Source organism: Rhinichthys klamathensis, unplaced genomic scaffold, assembly GCF_029890125.1.
Source record: "Rhinichthys klamathensis goyatoka isolate OS25496 unplaced genomic scaffold, OSU_Roscu_1.1 h1tg000325l_1, whole genome shotgun sequence".
Taxonomy (NCBI): domain Eukaryota; kingdom Metazoa; phylum Chordata; class Actinopteri; order Cypriniformes; family Leuciscidae; genus Rhinichthys; species Rhinichthys klamathensis.
The window spans coordinates 1,014,754-1,030,486 of NW_026606840.1; the positions used below are offsets into that span (position 1 = coordinate 1,014,754).

The 15,733-nt window shown below is 37.6% G+C and overlaps 1 protein-coding gene across 1 annotated transcript in view; it reads right to left on the reverse strand.

Annotated features, from left to right (window-relative positions):
- The window catches only part of smad1 (SMAD family member 1), a 28,707-nt gene extending 23,709 nt beyond the window's left edge, over positions 1 to 4,998 (reverse strand). Inside the window, exon 1 of the mRNA XM_056271805.1 lies at positions 4,862 to 4,998. The gene's annotated coding sequence lies outside the window, so the exon portion shown is untranslated. The remainder of the gene's footprint in view (positions 1 to 4,861) is intronic.
- Between the last annotated feature and the right edge of the window lie 10,735 nt (positions 4,999 to 15,733).

The window sequence follows — 15,733 nt, forward strand, 5'->3', positions numbered from 1 at the left end:
TGTATTCTGACGTACTGATCAGGAAGATGAATAGTAAATGTCAGACTTGCCTTGCTCAGGTTTTGTGCTGTAAATACCCCATTTGAGGTTCTTTTCCACATCATTGACATCTCCATCATGTCGTTAGGCTACCTCCCGATCCCGCAGGGTTTTTTTTTTGGCCGCCCATTCCCGCCCGCAGCAAAGTTCAAACCGCCCGCTCCCGCGAGATTTGCGTTGGGTCCCGCGGGACCCGGCGGGACTCAATCCCAATGCAGCCCTCTACTATGGAGCAGTATCAGACTCACATTCTGACTAGAATATGAGTATGACGAAGTCAGGCTAGTGATTTTCTGGACTAAAACAAATATTTTTGCCCATCATTCGGACGAGGTCCGCTACAACAGACTTGTACTAATAGTTGATAAAAGCAAGATGACAAATAAGTTATAACCGTAATTAAGCTAAACTATACCTGCAACATGCAGAATTATTCTCTGGCGCTGTAGGCATCATTGTCCGACTCTGGTTCGAACTGAACACTGCTAGTACGGTTTCTGTTCTGACATGAGATTGTCCTGACACTGAAGCACGAGCTCTTGAAGCTCCACCCTCTGTGCCGGGAGCAGGAGCTCATTTGCATTTAAAGGGACACACAAAAACGCCGCGTTTTTCCTCACCTCCAAAAAGTGGCAAATTTAACATGCTGTAAAAATAATCTATGTGGTATTTTCAGTTAAAACTTTACACACTCTGGGGACATCAGAGACTTATTTTATATCTTGTGAAAAGGGGCATAATGCACTACTTGCACAACTACTTCCGCGTTCTACTTATTACATATCGGGAGTTTCCGGTTAGAGTGTTCGTCTATGGTTCATCGCACGTCCTTACATGAGAATGCAGATTATCACTACATTTTATGGATGCCAATTGATTAAAACAATGAATAATGATCTCTGTATTAATTATCTTGAGCCTGCTGAAATGTTCCTATAAATATATTTTCTTTCCAACTGTTACATTCTGAATAATATATTTATTCACTAACCTCCAGCAGTCCTATATCTTCTCATTAACAGTATTTTTCTCTTAGCCTACTTATATTCCATACCTGTTGAGGTCACATTTTTTAATGAATCTGACTAATAAAAAGTATTTCTTGTGTGCATTCGTGCTTTATTCCTGTCTTTTTAAAATAGTTGAATGAATGAATACTCGCGAGGTGCCTAGGATCAGAACCATAGATCAGAACCGCACGCAGCGTAGAGGAGAATGACAGTCAACTTCTTTGAATATTAATTAAGCATTTTGGGCATGAACATGTAAATAGTAAAACGATTGACATTGAAAAATGACACTGAATGATTAAAATATTTAATCCAAATAAATAAATGTTCGTGGTTCGTACTGATGTTATTCATCTGTTCTCACACATTTCAGCGTCGTGGTCACTAGTTTAGACGAACACTGACACCCTGTGGTGAAATAATTACGTATTTTTAACAGCCGCAGCTTTCTCAGATTGGCTTGGTTTGGATTAAACTTCATGTTCTGATGAGTTTTGAAAATTCTGCACACAGTAAACTTTTTTTAGTTGGCGTTTGTTCAACTCATTGACCACAGTACATTGAAAGTAAACATAACCGGAAATAAGTGATATGTATTGTTTCCAAACGGAAGTGTGTCACGAAGTTCAGTGCAAGTGGTCCATAGATGCCCTTTAAAGTGAAACGAAACGAGAAATCAATATAACACCATTAATAACAGACATAAACATGAGAGAAAAATTTGAAACTTAGTGGTTGAAAAAAGTGAAATTATGTCACAAAGCAACATTGAGATTATGATATCAAAGTGACAATGCAATATTACAAGGAACATATTATGACACAGTAAATTCTCTCTGATGACAAGACTTTGTTGGGACAGAGAAACTCTTCAACACCTGTGTGGGACAAGTATCTCCCTGACACATCAAGAGCCTCTTTATCTTTACATATTGTCAAAGGCTGCAGGCCACTTCAAACTTAAACACACATGCAGCTGTTCCCTTAGGGAAGCTGTCATACATGTTGAAAGCACCCTTCCCAAACCCAAACACCACACAGATTGGGTATTCCTACAGCAGGTGCTGGTTGAACAACCATACACTGTTCTCAGACCAGGCCCATTGGGTTTGGTAAGATCTTCTTGTCTGTCTGGTTAGATCCATGCTTTGATGACCACCGACAGGTCTTCGAGTTGCTAGCCAACTGTTTTGTTTAATTCAATTCCATGTCATTTTGAGAGGAATTCCACAGTCCTAGGAACTCTAGGCAATGGCATACAAAGGCTGTCGGAGTGATGGGAATTGATACATTTTATTGAGGATTCATAAAATCTGACCACTAGTCTGACCACACACTTACATAAAGGGTCAATATACCATTGTATTGACTCAGACAATGTTAGTTTGGGCTGTCTGGAGCCCAGTCAAAACATCTAATGCTTAAAAGTAAGTTCACTGTGTGGGCCAACTGCCTAGTGCATGGCCATAGGATGCAAAATTTGGTGGATACTAAATGAGCGCAGGGTGAGATGAACGTAAAGGGGTCTTGTCAGTAAACTGTGGGCTTGCTGCTTGAAAAATTGCACAAATGGACCAAAACGGCAGTTTCGGTTTCTACATTTGCAATGCAGGGCGGCCATTAAAATGCAATCATTGCACGTTTCAGCTAGTGCACTCCAGGCCTGAGTGCATGTAAATATTAGCATTAGCTTGAGGGTTGGTGCAGCAGGCAGAGCTAATGTGGCTCCCATCACACAACTTTGACAGCCTTGACCCCCGCATCATATCCATGTATCATTTTGCGCTGGTTCAGTGCCGTTAATCAATTTAGGAGTAATGATGCTCTCTCGGCCCTCCCAGGGGACTCTGCATTATAAAGAACTTACATTATTTATCAAGGGCTGGATCTTGGGCCCTCCATTAAGCGCCAGCTCAATTGCGATGTTCTCCAATAAAAAATAAAAAAGGTTGGGGGTTGGAAAAATTGAGAAGGAGGAATAAAGAGAAAAGTGAGAGTGAGAGAGACAGACTCTCAGACCAAGAGCAAGTGTGCTTCAAACTCCCTGTGATGCCACATTTAAATCAAACTGGCCAAAGGTTCATGTAAACTGATGGCTAATCATTTGTTCTCAGTATGTTGTGAACCACTGCAGAGTTTCGCAGAGCCAAGAAACCACCAAGATTATACAAAGATGGTTAACCTGTTACACTTACGGAAAACAAATGATTGGAAAGGCATGTAGATCTTCATATTTAGACACATAAATACATTAAATACATACTTATGGTATGTCCATATACAGACCTGAGCAAGATATGGATACATTCACTTTACACTTTGCAAACAGAAAGCAAGGACACTATGATGGTCTGTGAACAAATGTTTTTCTTGTTTGTTTTTTTTATTTATGGGATATCTGCCTCCTCCTCATAATAATAATACCAGCAACAAGAACAAAAATTCTAATAATAATTAAAACATCTTTTAGGGTCTGTGAAGAAATATATTGGTATACAAATAATGTGATGTTTTCAACTAGGATAGGTAGAATAATAATAATTATTATTATTATTATTATATTATTATTTTAAACAACAACAATAATAATAATAATAATAATAATGAAAACAACTTTTTAAACAAACTTAAATCATTTGTTTATGTAAAACTGTAAAGTAAATAATTTGTAGGTCACTGTACAAACCTGTCATTTAAGATTTGGTTTTCAGAATTGGGTAGATCAGGGGTCTCTGTTTACTGTTTGAACTAAATGTTTTGTGGAATTTCTTTTTTAAATAAAAGCTAACATTAAGATACTAAAGTTCAGCTTAATGTTTCATTGTCTCAATTGTTTTAATGTAATGTACAAGTATAATGTAGTAATTGGCAGACCCCCTGCTCTACCCAATTTTAAGCTGTTTTCATTATTATTATTAGTGTTGTTGTTGTAATGTATACGAATGTTATGTACAAGTATAATGTATCTGTACATTTAATTATTTTAATGGATTTGCAATGTACTGTATCTGTATACATTTGGCCAGCCAGCAGTCTATGTCCAAAGACAACTCCCCCAAAAATTACAGTAAGTTAAGCTGATATTAGACAATCACACACACACACTCATTTTCTATGTCTGTCACACACACAATGTGTCAGAATAAAAAAATCCAAGTAAATCATGGACAAGGACAAATTCTTGTCCTTTGAGTAATCTGATATGTCATCTTCAATGATGTCAGGAAATCTGGCTCAGGTCTCACAGTCTCTGCATGCATCATGTACGGGAGCAAATATTCACTGTAAGTTATGTGTATGATTTGCCATTTTTGAGTAGCCTACTCAAAGAATATCCCATCCGACTGCACAATAAACAGAAGTGGGTGGTAAAGAACGAAATGGAGTATAATGAATAAATAATGTATTTGAAATTACTAAAAAAAATGTAACACATTTGTGTGGATTTAATAATCAAGATCAATGATTGAATTATCATCCTGATTGGAAAACAAAACATCAACAACAGCACAAACATCATGTGACAGTCAAACAAAATTGTACTTTATGCATTACAAACAGCATAACTGTGAGAACCACAGGCTGATGTGCAGACACAGCACATGAACCATAGCAAACACTGAGTGATTTACTCTCTTGAGTTGTTATGAAGAACAACCAAGTTGGATGCTTCATTGCTGATCTCAATGCGCGAGAAACACTAGGTAAGAAGTTATAAATTGCGCGTTCCTCTAAGCAGCATTCACAAACGTGCCGTTCGTATTTTCACAGTTTGTTGACGCGTTTAAATACAAAAGTAAAGTTTACTGTACCTTGTGCGCCACCTCGACGCGATCCTTCACAACATTCATACAACAAGACTCGCTGTGCTCTCGCCTGGCGTCAGTGTGTCGCGGACCGCCGCACCCTCCGCGCTGAAGTCGTATCACGCCGCGGGATGTAGTGAGGGGCGGTGCGCAAGTTCTAACAAGTCCTACTTTTTTACACATTCGACGTTTTCAAAGTACTGTGGAATGAATTATGTAACATCGTGAAAATGTAGCCTACTCTTTCTATGGCCCGAAGAGGCTAGTCAGCGGTCCATCATGGCACTGTCCTGGATAGGACCATGGGAAAACCATGCAATGAGCGTTTCAATGTGATGCTGTTAATTCAAGCACAGCATACTTCTACATGACCTGATGATGGACATGATCACTATGTAGTAGTCTGCAGTAGGGGGAATACAGATAGTGTGACAACTTGTAAAAAATTTCTCCATTACTAAAAATCAGCATTAAATTAATCCCATTATGACACAGACAGATGGCATTTAAACGTGCACATTTTGAAGGCAATATTTAGGCCTATACACGATTAATAATCAGAGAGTAGCCTATCCCATCTGTATTTAGGTTACCCTTTATGCTTTATGTTTAGATATTGTGTTGACTGATTTACATGGGGTCTTAAATGCCTTAAAAATCTAAAATCTGTTTGTGTTATATAGCCTAAATGTTTTATTGATAACACAATTATTACATTTAGTTTTATTTTTTACTTGTATTCATGTAGCCTAAATACTGGTTAAAAGTAGATTTTAAAAAAGTAAAAGCAACACATGAATTAGATCTTCAGTCAGTGCTAATCCACAAGTCTTCTAATCTCTCCAAAAAAATGCACATAACTGTAACTTCTTGCATACACTGTAAGAATCTCAACTCATTATATTTTTTTATATTATATTATTTGAGTTTTAGTTACTCCAAACCAACTTTTTTTTACAGATAGGTCTACATCTCTTTAATTTTGTCAATTAAAATACATTGGTCAAATCAATTGGAAAAACAGTAACCTAAATTAAGTTTCGTTTAGCCTACTAAAAAAGAGAAGGATTTTTACTGTGTAGAGCCAATCAATCACAAACTCTGATTTACAAGATGAAAAACAAAACGAGAAAATGACAATCCATCATCCCTGCAGAAAGTCAATTAGCCTATATTTTCTACAAACGAAATGCACAACTAAATCAATGAATGAAATGCACAACTATTCATGAAACTCCTCAATGTTGGGTTGGTAGTTAATGTCAAGAATCAATCTAAGCAGTCATATATTAATGTAAAACAATTTATTCCTCATTAACAATACAGGTTTTTTATGTTTCTGAGTGGAACTATAATATCTGTGTCGGCAGCGGCGGAAGGAGACTATCGAGAGTAGGAGTGCTGCTAGCGCCGATTACGTCACGCGGTTGGCGACAGAATGTCTGAGTGAGGCGCGAGTAAGCTGCACGTGAATGTGAAATCTGGGAAAACACTGCTAGCCGAGAGTGCGTTTCAAAAAGTGTGCAGAATTCTAAAATAGTTCTTATATGTCCAAAATTGCCTGCATAATTGCTTTGATTTATGAATTGCTGTTGGTTAATGATCATCATTATTAGGCTATGTTTATTTTTTCAATTTGTTTACTTAGTATTTTTTTCTTTTGTGAATTGTGAAATATTTGTGAATTGCAAGGGTCATATTAAAGAAGCTGCAGCTTAGACATTACTTGTTCTCACTTTATTTGCATAGCTTCTTATAGCAGATTTTATTTTCAGTTTTCTTCAGGCTTTAAATAAGTAGCCATATGGATGTACAATTCAATGAGACTAACTCAAAAGAACACATTTTAAGCTTTCCAATCACAGCATGCTACAATATCAAAGCATATCTAGCAGCTGAGCATATTGTATTTAAATCACGAAAAGGACTAGACAGACACTAATGTATTTTCAAACACTGGATGTCTTAAGAAATTTGTTTTGCTTAATGGGATATAGGGCTACCTAACTTTTAGGATAAAGTCGCCTCCTTAATGAGCGAGAAAACTACAATGCTTGTCTCCCACTGGGCTGCTGTCAGGTGCACTTTCGATTTGAGTCCTTTTTGTCTTATAGTATCACCCACTGCTGAGGAGGGAGGAGAGGTCGTAGGAGGGCCTCTCACCTCTGCCACTCACCCTCATCACAATGGAGCCGGACGCTTGTGCCATAGGAATGTGAGGTAGTGCTGAAAAACTATGCCCACATTCTGCTTATCGAAGAACAGCATACAAATCCTGAGGCTCGACCTAAAGAAACGGTCTAAATCAGTAGTATTTTCATTTCTTTTTGGGGAGCCAAGCTGTGCGCTTGCTTGTATGCGACTCATTTGTGCTTTGGTGCCATCAGCGGTCTTTGGCACAGCACTGGTGTTTTCAGTAATGCTAAGCATGATGGCAGAGAATCAGGCAGCTCGCATTTCAAACAGGCGCCTCCATTGACACCGTACTCCTGCTCTTCTAGAAATAATGTCTGGAGTGGTAATATTTAAATACTGTCTCCAAGGGCTTTTATTTTATTTATCCTACGAACCTTCATACGCCACGGACCATAATGCCACCTGCATGAGTACATGTTAATTTGTTGCTAGTGTTAGTCAAGTCACAAGTTTAATTATATAGGTCTTTATACAACACAGATTGTTTCAAAGCAGCCACACAAACTCTTAAAAATAAAGGACCCAAAAGGGGGGTTTTGCAGCAATGCCATAGAAGACGGCATTCTATGTTATTTTTTATTTTTTTATCCTTTATTTTCTCAGGAAGGTCCCATTGAGATTAAAAGAAATCTCTTCTTCCAGGGAGTCCTGGCCAAGATGGCCGTACTAAAATTTCACATCAAATTTCACATAAACATATAATACACACAAAACAAATTCTAAACAGTCAAAGCGAAAAACTTGAATCATAAATCAACAAATTAATTAAAACAGCAACATGGTTCGTTCATTTTACACTGCAATAAAAAATTTTTCTTAAAATAACCTTTTTTTCTGAGAGTGAAGAACATTTTAATAATCTGAAAACCCGTTTTCCAATAAAATAATCTATTTTGTGCTATATGGACAGGTTTCATGGATGTTGAAGGTTCTTCAGGGAACCATTAGTGCCATACCAAATCTTTTTAAGAGTGCAGTAATAAGAAAACAATGGTATTAATGTTGCAAAGTTATGAAACAAATACAATTTCAGCTGTAAAGCAGCTCTAAAAAGACAATAGTGTCATTATTCAGCTCAATTTAGTTCAATGTTGATTCAGTTTAGTTCAATAACAGTGTGAATGTTGCAAAGTTTTTTTAGTTATGAAGCAAATTCAGTTCAGCTCTATTGAAGACAATAGTGTTGTTATTCAGCTCAAGTCAGTTAAATGTTGATTCAGTTCAGTTCAATATGTCTTTAAAATTCTGGAACAGCATTAAAGGAATATTCTGAGTTCAATGCATGTTAAGCTCAATCAACAGCATTGTGTTAATTACCACAAAAAGGACTCAATGTAATGATGAGGCACTACAAGTGAATGAATGGTAATAAACACTTATAGAATTGAATGAGGACATTTCTTGGACATTTCTTTAAAAGCAGAAATGTGAAGCTTATAATTTAAAAATGCACTTACATTCATTCTTCTGTTAAAACTTTTGTGTTATTTGAGCTGTAAATTTGTTCTTGTTATTTTTGTATGGTTGTTTTAGGCATTATCATGGCAACAACGCTGTATGACTATCCAAGAGTTGAGTTAGTGATTCTGTTCACATTCACAAGTCATGATAAATTGCACATCGTTTAAGTCTTGTGACTACAATTGAAACAGAGAGTATTCTACTATTTACAAACTGGCCCCATTCACTTCTATTTTACTGTAAGTGCCTCGCTGTAACTCAGATTTAGCTTCTTTATTTTCTTTAAGCAGAAATATAGGGCCAAGTCTAAATGAATTTTTTTGTGGTTATTGCGCTTAGCTACTTTTGAATCGGGAATATTCCTTTAAGTTGTTATTCCTTGAATGCCTTAACTATACTATAAAATATTCCTAAAGAACACCAGTAGTTCTGAAGGTATGTGGGTTAAGAGATGAGAGAGCACAGCGGCCTTGACAGCTGACCATGCCTCCTATTTTCCTCCCTGATAGGATAACAACTTTGTTGACTGGCATTTGTTCAAATGGACATTATGTTATTTGTAAATGGGCGGTGTGTAAGATGAAGCCCCTCACCCTGGCCTGGCTAGAATTAACCCCTTTATCCACCATCAGCAATCCCCATGGCTGCTAGGAGGGTGGTCTGCCTTACCCCAGGGTGGAGAGAGGAATAAGAGGACAATTGTGGGGCTTTGCACAAGGCTCGAGAGGCTGGAACAGCTGCCATGGTCACTTGGTGGAGGGCTTGCATACTGAAGACCACGCTAGTGTAAAAGTATTTGCCAAGGTCGTCCTTGTCATTTCAATGATAAAAAGCCCATTGAGTTTGCAAACAGATCATTGATGTGTTGTTGCAATATTCAGATTTGTTATCCAAATTAATAGGTTATCACATTTTTGATTATTTAACAATACATTATATTACAAATAAACTTTAAAAAAGTTTTTATTTTTTATTAAAAAATGTTTGAACTTTAATTTTACAGTAAATACCATAGGGTTTTTGCAAATAAATTATATTATTTATAGTGAACAAAAAAAAAAAGAAGAAATGTATACTAAAAACAATAAAAGCACATTGTCAGAAGTACCTGATAAAATTTTATGTAATTTAGTTTATTGCATTATTGACTTGACAAAAAAAAAAAAAAAAAAGTGAGGAAACTTGTTGCCTTAATAATTTTAAGGCAATAGGTTTACTCATTTAAAAAAAAAAAATTAAGTCAACTGCATGATCAATTTTTACAGTGTGTTGTGTGCTCAAAAATTTGATTTGGTGTAGGACTTTTTTACGTAGAAAGTTTACATAAAGGCATCTTGAGACATATACTTTCTGATATGATGGCTCATGGTGTTTATGTAGCAGTTCAAGAAGATCTGTTAATTAGTCCTTGCTTGTTCACTGACTATTTGTACATGCATACCATTCTCTATGGTTACAGACAGACAGACGCACACACACACACACACACACACACACACACACACACACACACATACACACACACATTTACGGAACTGAGCAGTTGACATTTCCCTTTATTCTGAGCTTTAATTATGGTCTTTTTGAAGAAATAAAGACATTACGTCAGATAGAGCAGATCACTGGGTCAGTTTCTCAACCAGTTAATTGACTCATCTGGAACCACAAGACCCCAGACAGGACAAATCATCGTAGACTAATATCGTAGACTAATAAAAAGGCAAAACATGAACTCACATAATTTATACTTTAAAATGCTATAGACGTGAATAACATCACCAAAGCTACAAAAATGACACTAACACTCTGTTCATTTGTCAGGTTAGTGGTGCTATTGTTTGCATGATCAGCAAATATAATTCCTGCATAACATCATGCAACTTTGAAGATGAAGATATTTTTATTCCCATCTCACAGATGTTCCTTCAATTCAACATTGTAAGGTAATTTCTCAAGAGACAAGAGCCGCAGTGCTACGTCCATCTGGACATATTGTAAGCGATAGTCCTCTGACATCATCCTTTCCTGTGGCGTATTCTAAACAGAGATCTGTGTGGTGAAAATAGCTCCGGCTGTAAACAAAGCCTCCATGTCTGATTTGCTTTTCTTAGAACAGAATAATAGTATATGCACTTTAATGCTAAAGAAAACAGAAGAGAAGACTAGAACAGTTAGCAAGAGAATAACTCAGCATTCACACCATGAAGCTTATATTACAACAAAAACCAGATCCACCCTAAACTCATTTCCATCTGCAAACCATGTTAAACACAGGACTTCTACAATGCAAATATGTGCACTAAAAACTTGAGCTAATAACATAAAGAGACAGTGAATCCTACCAGCTCATTAAAAACATACAGATACTAAATAGCAAAAAATCTTTATTTTATTGTATCTTTGTTACACGTTACAACTTATTAGAGTAACAGTACATTGTGCATAATTACATGCAACTAACCCTAAACCAAACCCTAATCCTAACCTTAATAGTAAGTACTCAACTGTATAGTTACACTGTAATAAGGACACAATAAAATAGAGGCCTACTTTATTTTAAGGTGTCCGTGTTACAGTGTAATTATACATTTGAGTACTGTGTAATAATGATTAAATACATGTACTTACTATAGGGTTAGGGTTAGGGTTAGGATTGGGGTTTGGTTTAGGGTTAGTTGCATGTAATTATGCATAATTTATAGTTATTACAACACGTTATTATAACGTGTAACAATGACACCATAAAATAAAGTGTTACCAAAGAATGTGACCAAAAAAATCTAAGCATATAAACCACAACTTAAAGGTACATATAAGGCTGTTACAATCTTAGTGACAGGGTTTTCCTTTGAATCATCAATTGAGAGCAGTAAGACATTGCAATGATGTCATCCTCATGGCTTTATTGATCATAGCTGCCATGGCTACCACAGTGGTGCTGTAACTGTTGCAGTGGTAGGTCAAAGGTCACAAAGATAGCCCAGCAATTTAATTTATGGGAGGGCTTGTATCTGGTCCCCCCCCCACCCCCCCACCCCCCCACCACCACTTTGTTGATGCTGAAGCTGCCTTTCCCTTGCGATCTTTCTCGCTCTCTCCCTCCTTATCCAATCAGTGGCAATTAACCACAGGATCCTGAGTACACTGAAACAAAGCCCCGACCAGCTACCTTTCCAATGATAACATCTGCCCAATGCAGATCCCTGATTGCAAACATTTCTGCAGGAAATCTATATGTTTTTGACCACACAATACATCTACATATGATAAACATTCTGACATATCTAAATTTCAACAATAGAAAGATTCCACATTTAAGCAACGACTGTACATCAATGCTGATATTTTTGCAGAGAACAATGAAAAAGGAAAATTAGCATTCATAACTCATACAGGGTCATTGTATTGTGTAAACATGTCCTGTACTGTACAAATCATCAGTGCTAAAACACTCCCTCGTATGCCAAGGGATATGCCATCTCCCTTCGAAATTCTGTCAAACATGTAAGTATTGTTGTAGGCCTGTATGATTACATTTTATAAGTTGTTTGTACAAAAAAATTATTTCCCCAGAATAGAAGGCTGCTTTTATCAGTTAAACCACATACTGTTTGTGAAAGGACATGTGAATAAAAATGTGCAATGCTGATTAAATATGCCCTTACATTTATTCTGAATGTACTGTATATAGCAATTTTGATTCTTTAGTAAGATCAGTGCTATTGTTATTCATGTGAACCAATGTAGGGGGAGACCGGTAGTTGTAACACTTTTTGCTTTAGCATCAGGAACTCACCGAACTGTTGAGCTACAGTGCTCAACCTTTTATACAAAGTATCCACATTTGTTCAAGGCACCAATTCAAACCTCTGCAACAATATCACAGCCTTTACGAGTTGATGTCAAATACATGGTGTGCCTTTGTTACAAATCCACTTTCTGTTTGACCATGAGTAAAAGTACAGATACTGTATACAGCAAAAACGACTCCATTACAAGTCACCAATTACAGTAACTAATTACATTTACTCAAATACTTTACTCCATTGATTTGTCTGTAAATTAGTCCAGAATAAACTTCCTTAGCGGTATTTATGCTTAATGAACACCACTGCAGAGGACCTGTAGATCTAACTTTAAAAACAATTTTTAATTTTGTGTCTGTGTGAATATTCTCAATCAGATATAAAGCCTACTATACTGTGTGAACAGCTCCCTCTAGTGTCAAGGGATAATCAGTTCATACATTTTAAATATATATAAGTAAAATCTACAATTAGTATTGAAAAGTTTGTAATTTACTCATTTCTTGCAGCAATAACTAAATGTACCATGTGTCTAATGTACTCTATTACATACAGTGTAATTCAATAGGGAGTTCTACTTTAAACAACCTCCTGTTGGATGCAACCAGGTTCGCTACATGTTGGAATTGTGGGAGTGTCAAAAAAATTATTCCAGATGGTCTGTAGGAAAACTAAAGCATTATGTTCTTTATCTACAATTTATGAGCAGGAATAACAAATCGTATTACAATAGACATGTTTCAGTATAACTTTGTTTAATTTATTAAATGTGTCATATTTAATACCTTCATTGTTATTGTTGTTTGGATGTTTGTTTCTTTGTTTTTGCACCTGCAGTAAGAAGATCATATTCAAACCCCTAAAATGGTCTAAATTCCACTGCATTTGATAGCACAGATAAGATGAGATAGTATAGTTAAGACAGCACAGCTCTTGTAAGTGTGGAAGTTTCATTCACTTGAGATACTGGTTACTGATCTAGTTATACAAATACAGATTTATGTAACCATTTTTTCTTTCAAGCACTTGCTCTAATTGTGGTAAATAAATAAATCTGGGGATCCTTTTTTAATGTAGTGTTTTTGTATAATTTTACATGTTATACAACATTTTCAATGGTTGAATGGTTTTGAATGTTTTTCTTTTGTGGTCATATATAGTGAGAGATGGCAGATGACAGTAGATGTTTGGTCAGAGTTCATGACAGGGAGCTCTGGCCTGTCAGAGAAGGTCAAAGGGCGGCGATGTCGGAGAAATGTACTATGAAACTCTACAAGGGAACATGGTGTAATATAAATATGCATTTATTATACATTTTCTTACAAATATTCTTACAAAATGTCTTACATATTTTCTTACAGAATGTCTCACACATTTTCTTACAATATGTCTTGTACGGTTTCCTTCAAATGTTCTCATAACATTTTGTAAAAGAACATTTATTGTACAAATATTCTTATGAATTTTCTTTAAAAAAAATTTGATACATTTTCTTACAAAATGACTTTATTTATTAGACATTTTGTGTGAAAATGTATACGATAATTTGCAATAGTTGCATCTGATGGTATTGCAAATTTGACTTGCAATACCACCAGACGCAAATACTGCTGCCTCAAGTCAAGGCACCACACGCTACCAGGACAAGACTGAGGCCTAAGTGGAGGAATGGAAAGGTCACTCATGTCAGGACAGAGAACAACAGGGTGGCCATGACAGGAGTTGTTTGCTGATGTTCTCAGTCTTACTCCATGACCTGAAACAAAAACATAAATCAGTGTTATTTGTCTAAATGCATTACATTTACAAGCACAAATGTCTCAACATTCTGTGCAAAAAGACGAGACAGATGTCTGATTATTAATTTATACTTCACACCTAAGCGATTGGTCTTTTTCGTATGATTTAGAATTCAAATTGTCCATCTTTGTTGTTTGATGAATATCTCACCTCTTGTGACAGGCCAGGACTGGTCCAGGTGTTCACACAGATGGTGAACAGGTCGTGGAATGTGAAATAATCCCTGCACACCATCTTGAACAGGAGGATCCCTAGTGAACACACTAGGTAGGCTTTGGTAAGTAGGTCAGCTTTGTGTGGTACTTGCCGTCAAATTTGATCTCTGCAGGACTGTACGCTTTTGTGCCTGGAGAAAAGAGTTGTCTGATGATTAATATATTTCCACAGCATGTTGACTATATATAGGATGCGTTTCTGTGACCAAATAAAGCGGTTCATAATAACACATACCACTGAAGACTTTGAAGGCAGATTTCTTCATGAGCGCACTGCACCCGAAGTCAATCAATTTGACCTACATGGTGTCCTGGTTCACCAGCAGGTTCTCTGGTTTGATGTCCCGGTAGAAGACAGCGCGCTCACTCACAGCAAATGTTAGCAGCATGAAGGTCCTGCCGCCGCAAAACATGTTTTCTCGTCGAGGGTTCCTCCATGGAAGTCCATGAAACTCAACAGGTCCATGCTGTGACGAACAGACAGGGAGGATGCAATAATGCAGGTAAAAGGTATTTATTGGAAATACACAGACGGATTAATGTGAGAATGAAACACACGTTTAAATTTAGAAACATGAAAGACGGGATGAATTCTCCTGTACGCAGGAGGAAGTTTGAGTCGGACTGCCACCGGACTAAGGATCTTGGTGACAGTGAATGGGTCGATGAATTTGGGAGCTAGCTTGTTAGAAACGGAGCGGAGCGGAATGTTCATAGTTGAAAGCCACGCTTTTTGGCCAACCACGTATACGGGAGGCTTCGACCGGTGGCGATCGGCCTTAGCCTTGATCGCCCTCACCCCCACCAGAGGGGACCACGACTTCGGATTCCAGACTAGGAAAAACAGGTGGCTGGTAACCTAAGCTCCACTCAAACGGAGAAAGGCCCGTGGATGACACTGGTAACGAGTTGTGAGCGTACTCAACCATTGAGAGCTGCTGACTCCAGGATGAAGGATTCTTAGATACCAAACATCGGAACACTCTTTCCAAATCTTGGTTGGCTCTCTCGGTCTGGCCATTGCTTTGGGGATGAAACCCTGAAGATAGACTGACACTTGCTCCCCCACAATAGAGACAAAGTCCTTGGGATCTCCGCCTCTCCTTCTCCTCCCGGGAAAGCCGAGCTCTCCCCACCTGCATGGGCTCGTGATCGAAAGCGGGGCTGACCGTGTCCCTGTCGCTGGTCAGTAGGCCCTCAGCGCCCCCAGGTGGCCTGACAGAAGGTACACGGCGTTCCATCCTGGTTATCCGGGCATCCACCCTCAGGGCCAGATCAATTAGTCCGTTGAGACTCATCGGAAGGTCCAGGACGTAGATCTCCTTTTGGACACGGTCAGCCAGCCCACGCAGGAACATGTCCCACTGCGCCTCCTCGTTCCATTGGCACTCTGCCGCCAG